The sequence below is a fragment of the Scyliorhinus torazame genome, chromosome 8 (assembly GCF_047496885.1).
Source record: "Scyliorhinus torazame isolate Kashiwa2021f chromosome 8, sScyTor2.1, whole genome shotgun sequence".
Classification (NCBI taxonomy): domain Eukaryota; kingdom Metazoa; phylum Chordata; class Chondrichthyes; order Carcharhiniformes; family Scyliorhinidae; genus Scyliorhinus; species Scyliorhinus torazame.
The window spans coordinates 246965270-246987175 of NC_092714.1; the positions used below are offsets into that span (position 1 = coordinate 246965270).

The 21906-nt window shown below is 45.4% G+C and overlaps 2 long non-coding RNA genes across 2 annotated transcripts in view; one reads left to right on the top strand and one right to left on the bottom strand.

Moving 5' to 3' along the window:
- Window positions 1-21906, top strand: part of LOC140428505 (uncharacterized) — a 68774-nt gene that overhangs the window by 29093 nt on the left and 17775 nt on the right. The gene's annotated exons all lie outside the window — the stretch shown is intronic.
- LOC140428837 (uncharacterized) lies at window positions 18217-20102 on the bottom strand. Its single transcript, XR_011948921.1, has 2 exons — window positions 19886-20102; window positions 18217-18566 (listed from the first exon to the last, which is right to left on the bottom strand). It is a non-coding gene; the product is annotated as an uncharacterized lncRNA (long non-coding RNA).

Here is a 21906-nt window from a genome sequence, read left to right on the forward strand (position 1 = left end):
CCGGGAAGACTCCGAGAGTGAGGAAGGGATTCTTACAGCGTAGTAGGGATAGGGGGGGGCTGGCACTACCGAGCCTAAGTGAGTATTATTGGGCCGCTAATATTTCAATGGTGAGTAAGTGGATGGGAGAGGAGGAAGGAGCGGCGTGGAAGAGATTAGAGAGGGCGTCCTGTAGGGGGACCAGCCTGCAGGCTATGGTGACAGCCCCATTGCCGTTCTCACCAAGGAACTATACCACGAGTCCGGTGGTGGTAGCTACACTGAAGATTTGGGGACAGTGGAGACGACATAGGGGAAAGACCGGAGCACTGGGGGGGTCCCCGATAAGAAACAACCATAGGTTTGCCCCGGGGGGAATGGATGGGGGATATGGAATGTGGCAAAGAGCAGGCATAACGCAATTGAAAGATCTATTTGTGGATGGGAAGTTTGCGAGTCTGGGAGCGCTGACCGAGAAATATGGGTTGCCCCAAGGGAATGCATTCAGGTACATGCAATTGAGGGCTTTTGCGAGGCAGCAGGTGAGGGAATTCCCGCAGCTCCCGACACAAGAGGTGCAGGACAGAGTCATCTCAAAGAAAAGGGTGGGGGACGGTAAGGTGTCGGATATATATAGGGAAATGAGAGACGAAGGGGAGACTATGATGGACGAACTAAAAGGGAAATGGGAAGAAGAGCTAGGGGAGGAGATTGAGGAGGGGATGTGGGCAGATGCCCTAAACAGGGTAAACTCGTCGTCCTCGTGCGCCAGGCTAAGCCTGATTCAGTTTAAGGTATTACACAGGGCACATATGACTGGAACACGGCTCAGTAAATTTTTTGGGGTGGAGGATAGGTGTGCGAGGTGCTCGAGAAGCCCAGCGAATCATACCCATATGTTTTGGTCATGCCCGGCACTACAGGGGTTTTGGATGGGGGTGACAAAGGTGCTTTCGAAAGTAGTAGGAGTCCGGGTCGAACCAAGCTGGGGGTTGGCTATATTTGGGGTTGCACAAGAGCCGGGAGTGCAGGAGGCGAAAGAGGCCGATGTTTTGGCCTTTGCGTCCCTAGTAGCCCGGCGCAGAATATTGCTAATGTGGAAAGAAGCCAAGCCCCCGGGGGTGGAGACCTGGATAAATGATATGGCGGGGTTCATAAAGTTAGAGCGGATTAAGTTCGTCCTAAGGGGGTCGGCTCAAGGGTTTACTAGGCGGTGGCAACCGTTCGTCGAATATCTTGCGGAAAGATAGATAGGGGAGAACAAAGAAGGCAGCAGCAGCGGCCCAGGACTTGGGGGGGGGTGGGAGGGATGGGGGGGGGGGGGGGGGTGTGGCCTGAGACAAGGCAGTTGCCAATTAGGGCTAGTTTTTATTTTTTTGTTATTTAATATTTATTTATTTGTTGTTGTTTTTGTTTAAATTTAAAAAAGGTCATTATTATCTGTATTGTTACAATGTTGTGTAAAGGATGCACAATGTACTGTGTTGGTTGACCAAAAATTTTCAATAAAATATTATTTTAAAAAAAAAGAAAAGGGAAATGGGTAAAACATATGAGAAAAGACCAGGTCATAGAAATTGAATAGAGATATTTGGCAACCATCACAGGTGCCATGGATTTGAGGAGCCTTCTGTGGTCTTTGTTTCAAGTGTATCTTTTAGTTTTGGCACAATAATTGCTTTCATACTTTGTGCAGCCTGGTGTTTACAATCTTGTGCAGTTGACAGTAAGGTAATAAGCTCAAGTTGATATAATCTTTTGTGTGCTGAACAATAGATATTTCTCTCTTTTTGCCTTTTTTCTTCCCTCACACACACACCTCTCTTTCGCCGACTGCATTTTCTCTCTCTATAGGACAGGAATTTTGATGAATCTTGTACGTCTCAACAATAAAACCGAGATGTCCATCGAAGGAAGATGGCACAGGGGGATGAGCGGACAAGATAAATGATTTCACTGTACTCGCAACACTTTGTACAATGTCATGTGCTATACAGGTGACACTAATGCCTACCCCTGTTTTATTTTAAAGACACATTGGTGATAATAAGGAAGGTCTTGACGAAGAAGGTTTTTCAGCCCATTTAATCTCAACCTTCCAGAATAGCAAGCCTGCTGATTTCACTGATACAGCATCAAGTTGCTGTTTAAAGTGATTTAGCGCCCTGTCGTAATTGTTGTTCAACCGCAATGCAATAGCAAAAATAAATCGTGCATCTACTCTTTTTTTTTTGTTGTTGTTGCTACCATGCCCTTCCCCCTGATGTCTTGGCATATCTGCAAGTAATGCCCTGAAGTTACCGTCTCCCATTTTGTTGTTTTACGTGGTCCATGTGTGATTTTGTTTTTCCTCTCTGGTTGAAGTTGAAACTCCCCAGCGTATTCAGTTGTTCTGTCCGTCCAACATTGCAGTGTGTTTGGGAGGGGACAGTATAGCATAAGAAAATTCAGCTGGACCTTGCCCTCGAGGGAATTGTTTCTGACTCCCAATTTTGTAAAAGACGTGTGGTGATCCTGGCACAAACCAAAGCCACAGAACCTAAACTTTTGATTCCTTTTTTCCCTCCCATCGGGTTGCTGTCCGCCAGAATATGTACCTTAAGCCCCTTTTCACATCTTCTGAACTGATTGTTTTGCAAATAGTCATAAATCCTCTACCTTGACACCGGGCTATAACTTCGGAGAATATGATGGGAATCTTGAAAACCTTCAGGGATATGATTAAGGAAGGGGAATTGAACTATTGCCGTTGATGCAGTATCCACGAGCCACGAGTCATCCTGAGGCAATCGAATTAAACTCTTTCTATGGCCTTTCCGAAAGCATTTGATCTAGTCTCACACGATAAACCGGTTGAGAGAGTTGCATAGAATTTAAAATATAGAAACAGGCCATTTGGCCCAACTAGCCTTCCTCTGCATCTACCCATCTACACCCCCCCCCACCCCCCCACCCCCAGCAAATTTCACAGCTTCAAAGCTCAGTGTGAAGAACCTTCTCTTACCTCTGTTCGAAGTCTCCACATGTAATCTTGTATTTATAGCTCCAACCTCGTCCGTGGCCCTGCAACTTCTGCTTCTATCTATCCTGGCATAATGTTAAAAAGGCTCCTATTTTATTGTCCTGTAATTAGTACTGTTACAATAAAAAAAAGGGCCCAACTTTATATTGAGCACGGTGGCACAGTGGTTAGCACTGCTGCCTCATGGCACCAGGGATCCCAGGTTGGGTTCCAGCCATGGGTGACTGTGAGGTGTTTGCACGTTCTCCCCGTGTCTGTGGATTTCCTCTGGATGCTCCAGTTTCCTCCCACAGCCCACAGATGTGCAGGTTAGGTGGATTGGCCATGATCAATGCGCAGGGTTATGAGGGTAGGGCAGGGGGTGAGTAGGGCTAGGTAGGGTGCTCTTTCGGAGGGTCGGAGCCGACTTGATAGGTGGAATGGCCTCTTTCTGCACTGTAGGGATTCTATGGATTTCTATTTCCACATAACAGGAAGCATCCAAGTAAATCTCTTATCATCACCATAAGCTCTCTTTAGTTTTCATTTGTTTCTCACTATTGTTTGTCCTGGACATGTGAATGCTATTTGTTTCCTTTTCCAATTGAATATATTTGTATTGTACCTTAGTTTAGAAATGATATGAAAGGAAAAATGGCAGTATGAACTAAAAAGGCAAAAACCTAAGCTGAAGAAATGGTAGCTTTTGTGGAGCTCCAGGGTAGGGGTTTGGGCTACCTTTGTTTATTCTTGTCCCTTTTCCTCTTGTAACCTCTATCTGATTTGATCTGGACCTGGACACATAGAGGTTGAATGTTAGTTGATATCAACTGGAAATAATAGTAAATTAACATGAAGAATGCAGGGCAGTACAAAATTCAAGTTATGCAAATGGCGCCTAGGACACTACCTGAGGTACACCTGCAATGATGTCCTGGAGCTCGGATGACTGACCTCCCAACATCCACAACAAGCTTTGTCGCAAATTGAGACTTTTCACCCTGATTCGCATTGACTCCAGTTTTGCGAGGGATCCTTAATGCCACACTCGGCCAAATGGTGTCTTGATGTAAAGGGCCGAGTTATTATCCCCTTGCCTCTGGAATTCAGCTGTTTTGTCCATGTTTGAACCAAGGCTGTAATGAGGTCAGGAGCTGCGTGGTCCTGGCAGAACCCAAACTGAGAGTTCATGAGCAGGTTATTGCGAAGGAAGTGCCCCTTGATGGTGCTGTTGCTGACCCCTTTCATCACTTTGAGCGAAAGTAGGCGGAAAGGCAATAATTGGCTGGGTTGGACTTGTCCTACTTGTATCTTGTAGATGGTGGACAGGCTTTGGGAAATCAGGAGGTGAATTACTTGCCACAAAATTCTCCGCATCTGAGCTACTCTTGTAACCAAAGTATTTATAGTTCAGTTCTGTTTCTGGTTAATGGTAATCCTCAGGATGTTGATTGTGTAAATGTGATTGTTAATGTGAGGCTCTCCACCCACCAGCCTCCACATTCAAACGGTCATCCTCCACCAACTCCAGCATGATGCTAACCCAAAATACATCTGCCCCCCCCCCCCAAATCCTGTCAGCTTTCCGCAGGGTTCACTCCCTCCTTGGCACCCTAGTCCACTCCTCCATCACACCTAATTCACCATATCCTTCCCACAGCATCTCTTCCTTTGCAATCACCAGAGGTGCAACACCTGCCCCTTTGCCTCCTCACCACTCAAAGCCCCAAGCACTCCTTTTGGGAGAAGCAGTGTTTCACTTGCACCTCTTCCAATTTGGGCTACTGTATCCACTGCTCCTTTTAAAAACATCCCATACATGTATTGCCTCAATGCAAATGCCCCCCTCCACACCAGGCCATTTGTCTTTTGTTCTTAAAGTTGCTACTTTTTGTTGCAATCTCTTCAAGCTCCAACACATTCCTCTTCCCTTCAGTGCTGACAAAGAGTTAACTCTGCTTTCTCTCTTAATCGATGCTGCCAGACTTGCTGAGTTTTTCCAGCATCCTCTGTTCTTGTTTCAGATTCCAGTATCTGCAGTATTTTGCTTATTTTAGTTGCAATTGGAACTAGGATGCTACTTTCAGGAGCTATAGACCACAAGCAAAAAGACAATCAGAAATAGAGAGTGTTTTCTGATTTTTGGAGTAACTGAGCATGAAAGCTGTGAGGTCCGTGCTTGAGCTGGGGTGTCCACAATCATGAGTGCTTAAAGAGAGTTGGCGGTTACCCCAGCCAGATGCTGGTGGAAGGACCCAAAGAACTCTCATACCTTGGAGAATAGTGGGAGAATAGTGGGGACACTGAGGAGAATCAGAGTGAATTCCTGAATGCTGTGGCACTTCCTGTTGATCCCAGGAGAAGTGAAATAACCCTCAATATATTGCAAAATATAGGGGAGCACTTGGGTGGAAAATATAGTAGAACACAGTATGTCCTTTTGAGAATTTTGGGTGTAAAGAATAAATGTTTTTGAACTATAGTGCTAAGTTAGTAGTACTTGCTTTGTTTAACTCTTGTACATTAAAGAGGTTTTTGTTTAAAATGTGAAGCCAAGTGGCATAATCCTGGGAGTTTGATTTTCTTTTAAAATATTAATGGTCTCTGTCTACATCGTAACATTACAACAGTAACTACACTTCAATAAGTACTTGTTAACTGTAAAACATTTTGAGATATCCGGCGTTCATGAAGAGCACTACATAAATGCAGGTCTCTCTTTTAGTCTGTGGCAATGATAGTTGTGCGGGACATCACAGTTTCTGTGGTAACTAATGTATTATAACCCGCATGGGTCTTGCAGAGTAGGGATGATCCACTACGCCATGAATCTTGCCGAATACGAGCTCCCCAAATAAAGGGGTGTAGGAACCTTAACAATGCTTGACATTGTATAAATAGAGTTGGCCAATAAGGCACTGACTAGAGAAGATCAATTAGTGAGCTACAGGTGCTGTATATAATAGGTATTGTAAAATAAAGTAAATTTTTGTTTTGACCTACGTGCAGTGGATTCTTTGTTGCCCTCAGAAAATAATGCATTACTCATTGCTTCAGTTGCAAAATTGGTCACTGGGTTAGTATGTTTTTTTTCCCCAGCACATCCTTTTGGACAGCTGTAATCCCAGGGCACTGTTGGACTAACATGACTGAATATGAATTTTGGATATGCCAACAAACCTTCCAAGTATTGTGTGTCTTATGAGGAATGGAGGCCTTGCTGGGGCAGGTTGATGCAATGACTGAGCTTCTTGAAAGACAGTGTTGCTCATCTATTACCGCACGCATGCCTGTTACTGAAACCTGAAACTTTGCTGCAACTAATGACTGGAAGCTGGAGAACCTGTGGTAGCTGTGTTTTACCGGGCAATATTTAACAAAAATCAGAGTCCCGTGTCGAATGCTTTTAGTTGGATGTTTCCCAGTGCTGGCAGCACCGGGAACATACCCCGCTATTAAATGGGGCTCTGCTTCATTTCTGGGCCTTGGCAAGTAACGCCCCTCTGAGGCAGCACTTGCCCATTTCTGCAGTAATGAGCTCCGCTTGCCATGGCATCCCAATCTCTAGATATCCCCCCCCCCCCAATGTCCTAACTTGCCAATTAGAGGGTCTCCTGCGCACCCCACCTCATAATGACAGGGCACCCCAGGCCCAATCCCTGGCATTGGCATGATGCCACCTGGGTGCTGCCAGCCTGGCACACTGGCAGTGCCACAGTGTTGGGTAGCATCGAGGAACCACCCCCAGTATGCCTGGTCCAGTGCTAAACGGCGCCTGCTTGGGGTCTCCGAGGCGAGGCCTTTAGGTTCCGGACGCTGGGTAGATCTGGAGTACACCTATTCGGGTGACACTAACTGCTCACTTGAATATGCAAATTGAGGTTGGGACCCAGATCGCCAAAGTCTCGCGAGATCTCATGTGATCTCCTGAGGCGTGACGAGGCCAGTAACAAGATTTACCGGCCTTGTTGTGTCCCGAGTCAGGCGTGGCAAGGCTGATAGATCGCACCCAGACTTACTGATGGATTAACGCACACGAGGGGCTGTTTAGCACAGGGCTAAATTGCTGGCTTTGAAAGCAGACCAAGGCAGGCCAGCAGCACGGTTCAATTCCCGTACCAGCCTCCCCGAACAGGCGCCGGAATGTGGCGACTAGGGGCTTTTCACAGTAACTTCATTGAAGCCTACTTGTGACAATAAGCGATTTTCATTTTATTCATTCATTCATTTCATTTCATTCATAATGCTGGTCATTACATTCCAAAACACTTACTTGAAATTCCAGCCCATCACACATTAATTGCAAACTTTTGATTATACCTCTTTGATTTGCACATTGTGCTTTCAGTGCCATGATATTGTTCGAACTCGCCTTGTGATGCAAAGCATATGAGGAGCTACATTGCAATGTAATGAATCATGCCTTCGTTCACCATTATTCATTTGAATTAGTCTCATAGTCATTTAAGGTACAGAAGGTGGCCATTCGGCCCATCAAGCCCATGCCTGCTCACTGTCAGGCAATCCAGTCACTCCCATTCCCTCACTCCACCTCTGGGCCCTGCAAGTTTATTTCCTTCAAGCGTGCATCCAATTTCCTTTTGAAATCATTGCCCATTTCCACCACTGATCTGGGCAGCGAGTTGCAGGGCATTGCTACTTGCTGTGTTTAAAACAAAGGGTTCGTCCTCCTACCTCCCTAGGTCTCATGCGCAAAACCTTCGATCTGTGTCCCCTGGTCCTTGTGTGATCAGTGGGGAACAGATTTTCTTTGTTATCTTTTGCAAACCTGTCGTAATCTTGTTCAGTACAATTCTAATTCCGATTTCTCCCCAACCCGCCCCTCAACCTCCTCTGTTCCAAGGAGAATAACGTCAGCTTCTCTAAAGCTTCTCTAGCCTTGTAGTTAAATTCCCTCATCTGGAAACCATTTTGGTAAATCTCTGCACTCTGCCAAAGACCTTCAAATCCTTCCTAGAATATGGTGATTGTGACTTGGTGCTCTAATTGGGGCCTAACCGGAGCTTTATAAAAGTTTGGCAAATAATCCCCGCATTTGCACTCGACACCTTTATCCATGAAGTCGAGATGCCGGCATTGGACTAGGGTGGGCACAGTAAGAAGTCTTACAACACCTGGTTAAAGTCCAGCACGTTTGTTTTGAATCACTAGCTTTCGGAGCACTGCTCCTTCCTCACCCTGAGGAAGGAGCTGTGCTCTGAAAGCTTGTGATTCAAAACAAACCTGTTGGACTTTAACCTGGTTTATTTACGAAGCCCAAGACCCCGTATGCTTTGCTGACTCCTCTCTCCATAGCTCCTGTCACCTTCAGGATTCGGTGCACATGCCTAGGTGTTTCTGTCCCTGCACACTCTACAACTGTGCCATGAAGCATATATTACCTCATCCTACGCCTTTGCTAAAATTCATCACTTCAAACATCTTTGTATTAAATTCCATTTTGCCATGAACTACTGTGATGGATTATTACAGTTTTCATTCAAAGCAAAAAGGTTTCGCCAATGTGTTTTGACAATTTTTACCATTGTGAGTACATCTCCTCCATAGGGGAGAACTATATAACATGTTCATGCGATACCAATTGGCACGTCATGTTTTCAGCAAAGACGGCTATTCCTCGTTTTACTAAAGTTACTATCAGAATGATAAATATAGGTAATAATCTTTATTCAGGTCATAAGTAGGCTTACATTAACACTGCAATTAAGTTACTGTGAAAATCTCCTAGTCACCACACTTCTGGCGCCTGTTCGGATACACACGGGGAGAATTCAGAATGTCCAATTGACCTAACAAGCACATCTTTCGGGACTTGTGGGGGGAAACGGGAGCACCCGAACCCACGCAGACACTGGGAGAACGTGCAGATTCTGCACAGATAGTGACCCAAGCTGGGAATCGTACCCGGGTCCCTGGCGCTGTGAAGCAACAGTGGTAACCACTGTGCCACCATGCTGCCCTGTGCGATCTCCTTGATTCGTGTGTCTGAATGAGTTTGCTGTTCACAAATTAGCTGTACATTACAGTAGCTCTGACTCTTCAGAAGTGCTTTGTTGGCTGTGAAGTGCTGCGAGACATCCAGTGGTTCTGGAAATTGCTATATTAAATACAAGTCTTTTTCTTTTAACCTTGGATGGCTTGAAGCTGCATTTTCATATTGTGACACCAGGGTGCGATAGAGTCTTCCTTATTAGATTGTGATGCAGTGAAGCCAGGCTGCATTACAGTGGAATCCACGTTCAGGGACAAGGTCAATAAGTGGGATGTTTTTGTGCATAAACCTGATGGGATTAACCTTTTATTTTTATTTTCATTCAACGCATGGAGGTTTCGCCAATGTGTTTTGTACAATCATGAGTATATCTCTTCCACAGGGAGAACGATATAACATGTTCATGCAAAGCCACTCCAGCCTTGTTTTTGCATAATGTTTTAACTGTGTGATTACTGGACATCCTGTACATCTTTAAAAATGCCCATATAATAGGTCAAAGTTACAATATTTGATATTTAACACTAAGGAACACTGGATCAGGCGTGTGGCTGCATCGTTGTAGCTCACAAAATTGGATCAGCTTAAGTATTATTATTATACAGAAATGTTGTTGCAGTCCTAAAGGACAATGTTAATGAGAGTGCAAATATGGGTACTGTTATTTTATGCGTGCAGAGCTTGTCAGACGTACTGTGGATATAAATGAAAGTTTCAGCAATTTCTGATTTCTGGAATACACCAGGCAGTAATTTTACAGCTCGCCATGAATCTGAACATTTTACCTGAGCTGAATATGTAAACCGTTTGCTCAGTCCAATGAATTATTTGTATCAATGTGCGCTGCATGCTGTGTGCTAACGCAAGTAAACAAACGCGGTTCATGATTTTGTGTAGAATATCAGTTGTGTAGGGGATTCTGTTTTATACTTTTCTGCAGGAAGTAATAATGTTGGACGTGACGCTATAAATATTTAGCATCTGTCCAGCTGAATTAGTCGTGAAAGTGTGTCGAGCTCATCGCTTGGCCCCAGTTTAATTCGCCTTCGGTTTGTGCCATTTGCGCTCCATCCTGCCACCCCTGGCTCCTTCTGGCTTCTAGTGGAATACTATTCCCCGTATTAGGAGCAGGCGGAGGCCACTCGGCCCCTCGAGCCTGCTCCGCCATTCAATGGGATCATGTTGAACTGATTGTAACCTCAACCCCACGTCCCTGCCCACTCCCTCCCCGATAACCTTTCGCCCGCGTGTTAATCAAGATCTGTCGAGTTCTGCCTTTAAAATATTCAAAGACTCTGCTTCCACTGCCTTTTGAGGAAGAGAGTTCCAGAGACTCACGACCCTCTGCGTATAAACAAATTCTCTTCATCTTGTCTTAAATGAGCAACCCCTTATTTTTAAACAGTGACCCCCAGTTCTAGATTCTCCAACAAGAGGAAACATCCTCTCCACGTTCAGCCTGCCAATGTCCCTCAGGAACTTCAAGGTTTCGATCAAGTCACCCCTTACCCTTCGGAACTCTGGTGGATACAAACCTCACCCCTCCACCCTTTTTCCTCATTAGACAACCAGTCCATTCCTGGTATTCTGATAAACCTTCTGTGAACTGCTTCTAATGCAGATCCTTAAATAATTCATGTCGAGAGGGCTAGAATACAAGACCAGGGATGGACCTCTGAGGCTATGTAAGGCTCTGGTCAGACCCCATTTGGAGTATTGTGAGCAGTTTTGGGCCTAGTATCTAAGGAAGGATGTGCTGGTCTTGGAAAGGGTCCAGAGGAGATTCACAAGAATGATCCCTGGAATGAAGAACTTGTCGTATGAGGAACGGTTGAGGACTCTGGGTCTGTACTCGTTGGAGTTGAGAAGGATGAGGGGGGATCTTATTGAAACTTACAGGATATTGTGTGGCCTGGATAGAGTGGACGTGGAGTGAATGTTTTCACTTGTAGGAAAAACTCAAAGCAGAGGGCACAATCTCAGACTAAAGGGACGATTCTTGAAAACAGAGATGAGGAGGAATTTCTTCAGCCAGAGAGTGATGAATCTGTGGAACTCTTTGCTGCAGAAGGCTATGGAGGCCAAATCACTGAGTGCCTTTAAAACCGAGATAGATAGGTTTTTGATCAATAAGGGGATCAGGGGTTATGGGGAGAAGGCAGGAGAATGGGGATGAGAAAAATATCAGCCATGATTGAATGGTGGAGAAGACCCGATGGGCCGAGTGGCCTAATTCTGTTCCTATGTCTTATGGTTTTAATAACAGACACAATAATCCAGATGTGGGGCGAAATTCTCCCCCAACGGCGGGATGCCCGCCGACTGGCGCCAAAGCCGGCGCAAATCAGACGGGCATCGCGCCGGCAAAAAGGTGAGGAAGTCTCCGCATCTTTGGCGGCCTAGCCCCAACATTGAGGGGCTAGGCCGACGCCGGAGGGATTTCCGCCCCGCCAGCTGGCGGAAATGGCGTTTGTTGCCCCGCCAGCTGGCGCGGAAATGCGGCGCATGCGCGGGAGCGTCAGCGGCCGCTGTCAGTTTCCCGCGCATGCGCAGTGGGGAGAGTCACTTCCGCCTCCGCCATGGTGGAGACCGTGGCGGAGGCGGAAGGGAAAGAGTGCCCCCACGGCACAGGCCCGCCCGCGGATCGGTGGGCCCCGATCGCGGGCCAGGCCACTGTGGGGGCACCCCCCGGGGTCAGATCGCCCCGCGCCCCCCCCCCCAGGACCCCGGAGCCCGCCCACGCCGCCTGGTCCCGCCGGTAAATACCAGGTTTGATTTACGCCGGCGGGACAGGCAATTCCTGGGCGGGACTTCGGCCCATCCGGGCCGGAGAATCCAGCGGGGGGTCCCGCCAACCGGCGCGGCCGGATTCCCGCCCCCGCCCAATCTCCGGGAGCGGAGACTTCGGCGGGGGCGGGATTCACGGCGGCCAACGGCCATTCTCCAACCCGGCGGGGGGTCGGAGAATGACGCCCGTGGTCTCCCCAATGCCCTGTACAACTGAAGCGTAGCCTGCTTACATTTGTAATCCATTCCTCTCACAATACTGAAGACAGCAATAGTTTGGAGGCAATTGAACATAACCAGGGAGTACCCCAGCTGGGTCTGAACTTGGCCATGCACAGGAATTGCCCAGCAAGGATTAATGTATCCAATGCAAGCTGGGACTGTAGATGGTTTACCTTCTCTCTCTCTCTCTCTCTCTCTCTCTCTCTCTCTCTCTCTCTCTCTCTCTTCCCCCCCCCCCCCCCCCCCCCACCCACCCACCTCCCAACCATGTTTCACAGCCCTGCTGAAGGACGGTTGTAATGCCTTTTCAACTTCAGTCTTGGTGACAGATCTAATCTGCAACTCAGCTTGGTCCCATTCTGGTCAATTTATTTCACGATTGTATTTGATTTTCTTTTGTACCGAGAACTAACAAAGCACAAAGGTGGATTCTTGTCTCAGTCAGCGCTGGGCTCTTGTGCTCTTCTGGTAAACCACAGGATACATTCTTGAGTTAGTGTTGAGAGTAATACCAGCACTCTGTGTCACCCTCTCCCTACCCTTCTCCAAATCTAGTACAGACGTCCATACGGAGCACTCGGTCATCTCAATAGCCTGACCTGTCCCCTTGGAACATAGAACATACAGTGCAGAAGGAGGCCATTCAGCCCATCGAGTCTGCACCGACCCACTTATGTCCTCACTTCCACCCTATTCCCCCTAACCCAATAACCCCTCCTAACCTTTTTGGTCACTAAGGGCAATTTATCATGGTCGATCCACCTAACCTGCACGTCTTTGGACTGTGGGAGGAAACTGGAGCACCCGGAGGAAACCCACGCAGACACGGGTGAATGTGCAAACTCCACACAGACAGAGACCCAGCGGGGAATCGAACCTGGGACCCTGGTGCTGTGAAGCCACAGTGTTGGCCACTTATGCTACCGTGATGCCAAATCATATTTCTAGAGCGGTCCTGCCAAACTTCATTTTAAAAAGGGAGAGATTATACAACTTCTCTTATTTAATTATTTTGTTTCTGTAAGCTATGGCTATCATCAGAGCACCGATCCTGGCGAGAGGCTTTTGAGAGTTCTTCATCTTCCTAGATTTAGTAAACTGGAAAGCAAAACCGATTGCCTACTTTGTAAGTAACTGGAATGTGCTTGTTTCTGGCCAGATTTTCAATGCATTTTTTGTGTTTATGCTTCTCAGTTAGAAGAGAATTTGCCATTAACTTCACTGTGAAAGGTTACAATATTGCCTATCCATCTCTACTCCGGAAACCACAGGATCATAGAAGGCAATTTAATCCATTGAGCCTGTGCCAGTTCTTTTGAAGGACGGTCCAGCCAGAGTAATTTCAACTCTCTTCAGTTATAAACATTCAGATTTTAACTTGATAATTGCATTCAACCTATGACGGGCAAAGCCAGCTGCAGACTGTGCTAGAAGGGTGCACGTTTTTATTAAAGCCAGGATTTACATCAATGTCATCAAATTCCATGGTGTACCAAAAAATCTTTTTCCATCCAATAGTGTTTGGCAAGAAGGGAAAATTCATTTGTTTCTCCTGGACTGGGCTCCATCCCAAGGCATGCAGACAATGGGTGCCAATGAAATAAAAACTGAAAATTCTGGTAATATGCAGTCGTTCAGGAAGCACCTGTGGAGAGAAGCAGAGTTAACGATTCGGGACGATGCACTTTCATCAGCTTTGGTAGGTCATCGACCTGAAATGTTAGCTCTGTTCCTCTCACAGATGCTGCCTAACTGCTGCACCTTTCCAACATTTCTTATGTTTCTACTTCAGATATCCGCCGTATTTTGCTTTTGTAAGGGACGTAAAGAGGGGGGGGGTCTAATCTGTGCCAGAATCCACCGTCGGCAACCCTGAAGAAATAGTCTTGGACCAACCATCTTGTATCAAAATGTGATTGTGTCAGTGCTGGGAAAACAAAGATAGTTTTATGGGATTTATATTTGCATTGGTGGGAGTGACTGCCCTTGATATCAAGGTAACATTTGTCCAAGTATGGTTTCAAGGAGCCCGAGCAAAACTGGAGTCAATGGGAATCGGGAGGGGGAAACTCTCTGCTGGTTGGAGTCATGTCTGGCACAAAGGAAGGTGGTTGTGGTGGTTGTAGATCCATCATCTCAGCTCCAGGACATCACTGCAGGAGTTCCTCAGCGTAGTGTCCTAGGCCCAGCCATCTTCAGCTGCTTCATCAATGACCTCCCTTCCATTATAAGGTCAGAATTGGGGATGTTTGCAGATGACTGCAAATGTTCAGCACCATTCGCGACTCCTCAGGTAATGAAGCAGTCCATGTCCAAATGCAGCAAGATGCGGACAATATCCAGGCTTGGGCTGACAAGTGGCAAGTTACTTTTGCGCCACACAAGTTCCAGGCAATGACATCTCCCACAGGAGAGGTTGTAACCATCGCCCCTTGACATTTCGGGCGGCAGGGTAGCCCATTGGTGAGCACTGTTGCTTCATAGCGCCAAGGTCCCAGGTTCGATTCCCGGCTTGGGTCACTGTCTGTGCGGAGTCTGCATGTTCTCCCCTTGTCTACGTGGGTTTCCTCCAGGTGCTCCGGTTTGCTCCCACAAGTCCCGAAAGATGTGCTGTTAGGTAATTTGGACATTCTGAATTCTCCCTCTGTGTACCCGAACAGGCGCTGTAATGTGGTGACTAGGGGCTTTTCACAGTAACTGCATTGCAGTGTTAATGTAAGCCTATTTGTGACAATAAAGATTATTATTATTATTAATGGTATTACCATCACTGAATCTCCCACAATCAACACCCTGCAGTTTACCATTGATCAGAAACTGAACTAGACTAGTCATATTAATACTGTGGCTACCAGAGCATGTCAAAGGCTAAGAATCCTATGATGAGTAACTCGCCTCCTCACCATCCCCAAAGCCTGTCCACCACCTACAAGGCACAAGTCAGGAGTGTAATGGAATACTCTCCACTTGCATGGATGAGTGCAGCTCCAACAACACTCAAGAAGCTCAACATCATCCAAGACAAAGCAGCCCGCTTGATTGCTCCTCCTTCCACAAACATTCAATCCCTCCACCACTGAAGAACTGTAGTGGCAGCCTTCTACCAGATACAAGATGTGCTGCAGGAACTCGCCAAGGTTCCTTAGGGAACACCTTCCAAAGCCACGACTGCTCCCATCGAGAAGAACAAGAGCAGCAGATACCTGGGAACCAAGGTATCCCTCCAAGTCACTCACCATCCTGACTTGGAAATATATCGCCATTCCTTCTGTTGCTGGATCAAAATCCTGGAACTCCCTCCCAAACAGCACTGAGGGTGTACCTACACCTCAGGGGCAACAGAGGTTCAAGAAAGCAATTCATAACTACATTCTGAAGGACAACTAGGGATGGACAATAAATGCTGGCCTAACCAGTGGTGCCCACATCCTGTAAATTATAATTTCTACATTTAGAAATAAGGCATAGTTTTATGTAGGATTCATTTAATGTTTTTGTGCCTGGAAGAGTAAAACCTATGGTTAGATTTCAACTGGACAATGGTGTTTGTATGTGTGGGGGTTGGTTAAGTTCCAACTGTGTTTCTATTGTGCCTAGAGAGGACTATGACATGAAGAATAAAGAAACTAGCAGTGTTTGCTTAGCAATTGGGGGCCTTGTGAGGTAGAAAAGTTTTAGCTCGATATATTGATGCTGGAGACAACACAATAGAGTGAGCATCTCACAACTCTGCCAGGAGACTCTGGACAGGAGAAGGAAGCTGCAAAGAGGCGAGCTTCCCAAGTTATAGATAACCAGGGAATTGGGCCAGAAAAAATGACTTGAGACGACTGAAGAACAGTGATCGAGGCATTGTTTAGAATAATTCAAGGAAGCATGAAGAAAGTCTACTGAATTAAAGGTACAATTGCAGTAACCAGATTTAATGTTGGAAAGCAGTCATCAGAGGTAAATCAAAAGTTTGATGTCATTTTAATAGATACTGGGAATTTTGAGTTAAAGCAATTGTGAACAGTTTGTGCAGCAGGCAGGACAAATAAATCCTAAAGGGGGTGGTGTAAAACCTGGACACTGAATTAGCTGTTAAAAATCGAGCAGAAGCTTTGTTTAAAAGAGTCTTTTGGAAAACCTGGACTGGATTTCTGAATGAAACCACTAATGGAAAGCATAGTTGTGAAATAATATTTTAAAGCATGTTTTTGGAAGTGGGGTTTGGAAACTCTCACGTAACAATCACCTGGGGTGATTCTAAAGTGAAATTCACAGACACTGCCTCTGATCCAGAGCAGATTGTGTGTATTTGACCACAGCCACTCTGTGTTTAAAGGGACTTTGTGTGAATGAGACTATTGTAGCTTAACTGTACATTGTAATCTGTGTTAATCTTAAAATCTGTGCTTAATTGCTGAGCTAAGGGGGGGGGCGGAGTAAAGGAGTATTGTATCATAATCCATGTTCTCACATTTAATAAATTGTATTTTCCTTGTTAATATTGATTAGTGGTTCTGTGACTCGGCCCTTCCATGTTCTATTTAAAAGAAAATGTTACAGCCCTTTTGAGCCAGGGTTCCTCTCTGTTACAACGTCAACTGGAATTGTAACAGTCAGGTCCACAAGTACTCAGCCAAAAGTTGCAAACTTCAAAACTTCATGGAACACTTTAGAAGCTTGTAGAACTCCAGTTACTGTCATTCCCAGGAACTATTTACGACTTGTCTGCAATAATATAGAACCAGAGTTAAAGTTGCTGGAACATGCTTTAGGCTGTGCAGGACCTAATCGCCTTCCAGTGCCCCAAATACAATTTATTGAAGTTTTTGTAACTACAATGGTCAATCCCCTGAATTTGCCCTTTCTACAGTTAGCTGACGTGACAATCGGTTAGTAAGCCATTGAAAGCAGCACAATGGAAACCTGGTCCTTGGCCTTTTGCTAGTCAGACTGAGAAAGAGAAAAAAGCTTCATTTTGTTTTTACGAAAGGTACCCACTGAGGATTAATAATTTAAGTAGCCATTACAGCCGATGGTCACTTACGAAGAAGTTATTGATTTATCCAAGTCACAGTGCAGTCATATTCAGGTTTTATTTTGTTAAATGTTTATTTTTCCTGTCTACGTTGATCACAGGGTAGAATTGAAGCACATCCAGCTGAGAAGCCACTTGCAGTTGCAGCTGACTTGTGAATAAAGATTAATCAGTTTGTTGGCAGACCGTGCAGTTCTGACTGGAGGTGGAGGAGTGAAAACCAAGCGGAAGCTTGGGCTGCTTTTCATTCCAATCTAGCTCTGATTTGATGCTTTTAATTTTGAGAAGAGAAAGATTTTTTAAAATTCCTGACAGTATTGATAAAATATGTTCAAACAGACTTCTGAATGTTGTTACAGGGTATCAGTTTGACTGTAATTAAATGCTTTCGCTTTTTTCTGGTTGCAAAGTTAACATTCCCACATTCAATCATTTTTCCGGATGTGGGAAAATGTACTTAAGAAGTATGACTGTAGTGAGATTTTTAAATTTTAAAAAAATTTAGAGTACCCAATTCATTTTTTCCAATTAAGGGGCAATTTAGTGTGGCCAATCCATCTATCCTGCACATCTTTGGGTTGTGGGGGCGAAACCCACGCAAACACTGGGAGAATGTGCAAACTCGAGGGCCGAAGGGCCTGTACTGCGCTGTAATGTTCTATGTTCCACACGGACAGTGATCCAGAACCGGGATCGAACCTGGGACCTCGGCGCCGTGAGACAGCAGTGCTACCCACTGCACCATCATGCTGCCCTTTGACTGTAGTGAGTTGACTAATGTCCAATACTTTAGCAGTTACGCTCCTTCAGTTGGATTCACCAGCCCTGGGTTGAGGGGCAAAGTGAGTGTCCCTGATTCCCACGTGTGAAGCTATGACTTCTGCTATGAAGTGTCCAGGCGAAATAAGAACTGTGGGGGGAATGAAAACACAAAACAGTGGAATTATAGAAAACCAGGCAGCATCTGTAGAGCGAGAAACAAAATAAATGTTTTGAGTTGGTGATCTTTCACCAGAACTGGGAAAAAAGTAGGCGAAGTAACATAATTGTTTTCTAAAAATATCAAGCTTGGTAATTAATGCCATTTCTTGGGATACCGGAACAGAACCCCAAAAGCTTTTTAATTCATAAAATTCTGAGAAAAGGATACTTCGCTCCAGGAGTGATTCCACTGACCAATAAGAACTCTTTATATCAATACAGACTTTATTATTAACACAGGGTTAAACTGCATTAACATCACAGAAAATAGCTTACAGTTAAACAATTCTTAACAATAAAAGGAACCACTTTAACCTCTAACTGATACCTTCTTTATTTCCAATCAAACAAAAGCCACTCATCAATACAGTTAGCAGGGCAGCACAGTGGCGCAGTGGGTTAGCCCTATTGCCTCACGGCGCTGAGGTCCCAGGTTCGATCCTGGCTCTGGGTCACTGTCCGTGTGGAGTTTGCACATTCTCCCCGTGCTTGCATTGGTTTCACCCCCACAACACAAAGATGTGCAGGGTAGATGGATTGGCCACGCTAAATTGCCCCTTAATTGGAAAAGAAAACTTTTAAAAGAAAATACAGTTAGGAGACACAGGGATACTTGCTACACACTTGAATAGACATTTATTGTAAATACTTCTTTTAGAGAGAGATCCTGTAAGGAAACAGCCTGCCGATTCCCTGTGCCTGTGTCAAACTACTGTTCAACCTGACAGCCTTTGCAAAAGCTGCTGCTTCGCTAAAAGCTCCCACCACCACTAATAGCTAAATTGCCTGCTACAGACCTGGGTCCTCCCATTAAATACAACATCTTTATCTCACTCGGATCCCCTGGCCTGCTTACCTAAGTCTAAACACAATGTCTTAAATTATCTGCTCCACAGGAAACCTCCTTTCTATAAACAAGAGTCCATTAGGCCTCTCCATTAACAGATGCATGGTTGGAATGAATGATGGTCTCACTTTTATGACATCTTAATTGCACCTTTGCAGCCACAGAGTCTGGTTACTTTAACGTAGATTTGTAATAATATTACTGCAACAGATATATGTACCTGAACACAGGCTTTAAAAAAACATTAATGCACAGCTATAAAATACAATATATTTAAGAAATTCCTACATTTATTACAGCATCAAGCAACTGTTTTTTAGACTTCAGAAGTAAAAGATTAGGCTGATTTGTTCACCTTTCCATATGAATGTTGCATTAACACATCAATCACGATTTGAATCTTCCAAAGATATTTTGAACTTTGACTCTGTGTTTGTGTGTGTGGGTATATGTGTATATATATATATATATATATATATATATATTTCTCCACAGATGTTGCCAGACCTGCTGAGTTTTTGCATCACCTTGTTTTTATTTTAGTTCTCCAGCATCCACAGTATTTTGCTTTTTTTGATTTTGCCTATATAGTTAGTTTTTGGCGATTTTTGTCACTATGTTTCTCTCCTTTCGTTTTAATTCCAGCCTTAAAACAGGTGTATGCCAGCTCTAAGAGCAGCTGCAGTGAGAGAATTAGTTCGCTAGCGTAAACTGGTTTTCAAAGCTTGAATCAGTTGTATTTCAGGGAGCATGAAAACAGGCCTTCCTCAGTGCTGCCCTGTCTGCGCTGAGTGTGCTGCTTTTAGAGTTTGGTGAGTGAGGGAGTTGGCCAAGGGAGCTGCTTCTCTTGTTCTTCTACCTTTTTCCAGCCTCCAGTAGTTGGTTCTTACTTTGGTTCCTGGAAGAAGCTGTTTTTTGAGTAATTGGTAAGTTATTCAAGTTTTATTTGTTTCCAAAGTTACGGTGTGGCAGGTCAGCTCGACCAAGTGGAGTATACATTCTGCGGTATGTGGGAAGTCATCGACTCACCATATGTCCAAGGTGAACACATCTCCAGGAAGTGTCATCAGGTGCAGAAGCTTGTGCTCCAGGTATCAGAACTCGAGTGACATCTGGAGTCGCTGTTGTGCATCTGCAAGACAGAGAGTTACATGGATAGTATGGTTAGGGAGTGGTGGGCACACTGCAGGTTAGGAAGTGCACAGACACACAGGGAATGGATGACGTTCAGGCAATTTAAGAGAACCAACTCGGGTGTCCCCTGAGTCTAAGTAACTTGCTAATTTGTTTTCCATTTTGGGTGCTGCTGAATGGGATGGTTCCTCAGGGGTGTCCAGCCAGATTCAAGCCCATGGCACCATGGGTGGCTCAGCTGCACAGGAAGGGATGAAGAATCATAGAATTCAGACATAGGACATAGAACATACAGTGTGAAGGAGGCCATTCGGCCCATCGAGTCTGCACCGACCCACTTAAGCCCTCACTTCCACCCTATCCCCGTAACCCAATAACCCCTCCTAACCTTTTTGGTCACTAAGGGCAATTTATCATGGCCAATCTACCTAACCTGCCGCCAGTGGACTGTGGGAGGAAACCCGCGCAGACACGGGCAGAACGTGCAGACTCCGCACAGACAGTGACCCAGGCTCTGTGAAGCCACAGTGCCAGCCACTTGTGCTACCGTGCTGCTCAGATTGTACCGAAGGAGACCATCTGGCCCATTGGGTCTACACCGACCCTCTGAAAGTGCACCCTACCCAGGCCCAATCCCACACCCTATCCCCATAACCCCACCGAGGGACAATTTAGCATGGTATGGAAAAGCAATAATGATAGAGGATTTGATGGGGAATCAAATTGGCATGTCTCCTGGTCTGGTACCAAAGTCAAGGATGTCACCGAGTGGCGACAGGACATCCTTCTGGGGGAGGGTGAACAGTCAGAGGTATTCAACGACATGGAGAGGAAGAGAGATTGAGGTCTTAAAAGCAGATGTTCTGCAGTAACATAATTGTGGAGAGTTGGTGTTAGGAGGGAGGGCACCAGATTTCTAAGACATTAGGACCGGTTCTGGGGCAGATGGAACCTATGCAAGATGGTTAGGTTACATATAACAGGACCAGGATTAATATCCTCACGGGGAGATTTGTGAGTGCTGTTGGTGTGAGTTTAAACCTCCTCGCCAGGGAGTTGCGAACTTGGGTAGCTCAAATTGGAAGGGAGTAAAGCTGGGAACAGGAAGATGAAAAGTAGCAAGTGAAGTTACAAGCCAGACGAAACAAAGGTGAGCATCAACTAAGCTTAGAATGCAGAATAATGTCAAAAATACAAAATTAAGGGCACTCTATCTGAATGCATGCAGCATTCGCAACAAGGTAAATGATTTGATGGCACAAATAGCTACCCTAAATATTTACTGTGCGAAAATTGGCAAGTTTTTCAAGGATCACTCTGACGGTAGGGGAGAGGGCATCAAAAATGATCTGCAACTAGGGGTGGAGAATGTGTAAGCAGGATCATGCGACTGAGATAAAGGCAAAATTGTGCAGATGCTGGAAATCTGAAATAAAAAACAGAAAATGCTGGAAAAACTCAGCAGACCCGGCAGCATCAGTGGAGCGAGAAACCGAACCAGCGCCTAGAGCCTGCATGACTTCCTCAGTGCACCCAAGGCGTTGGCTCTTGTTCCTCTCTCCACAGAGGCTGTCGGGCCTGGTGAGTTTTTCCAGCATTTTCTGTTTTTTATCGTGTACAACTGAGGATCGCTCCATTTTTAAAATATGGTGACACCCAGGTGAGATTTGAACTTGAAGGTGAGGAAATTGTAATCTGTACGTCGGGCGAGGCAGCTAGCAAGGCCACACAAAGAGCATGAACAGTAGAAAGCCAAAGGAATGAGCAAACAAATCCCTCTCACTCTCTTAGAATCACAGCACGCTGCTGTGAAAAGAACAGATTAACATCTGATTATTACTTTGTCAAAACAGTTTAGATCAGTTTTCTAAACTTCCCACACTGCCAGTATTAAAGGGAAACTTGTGGTAGTATAC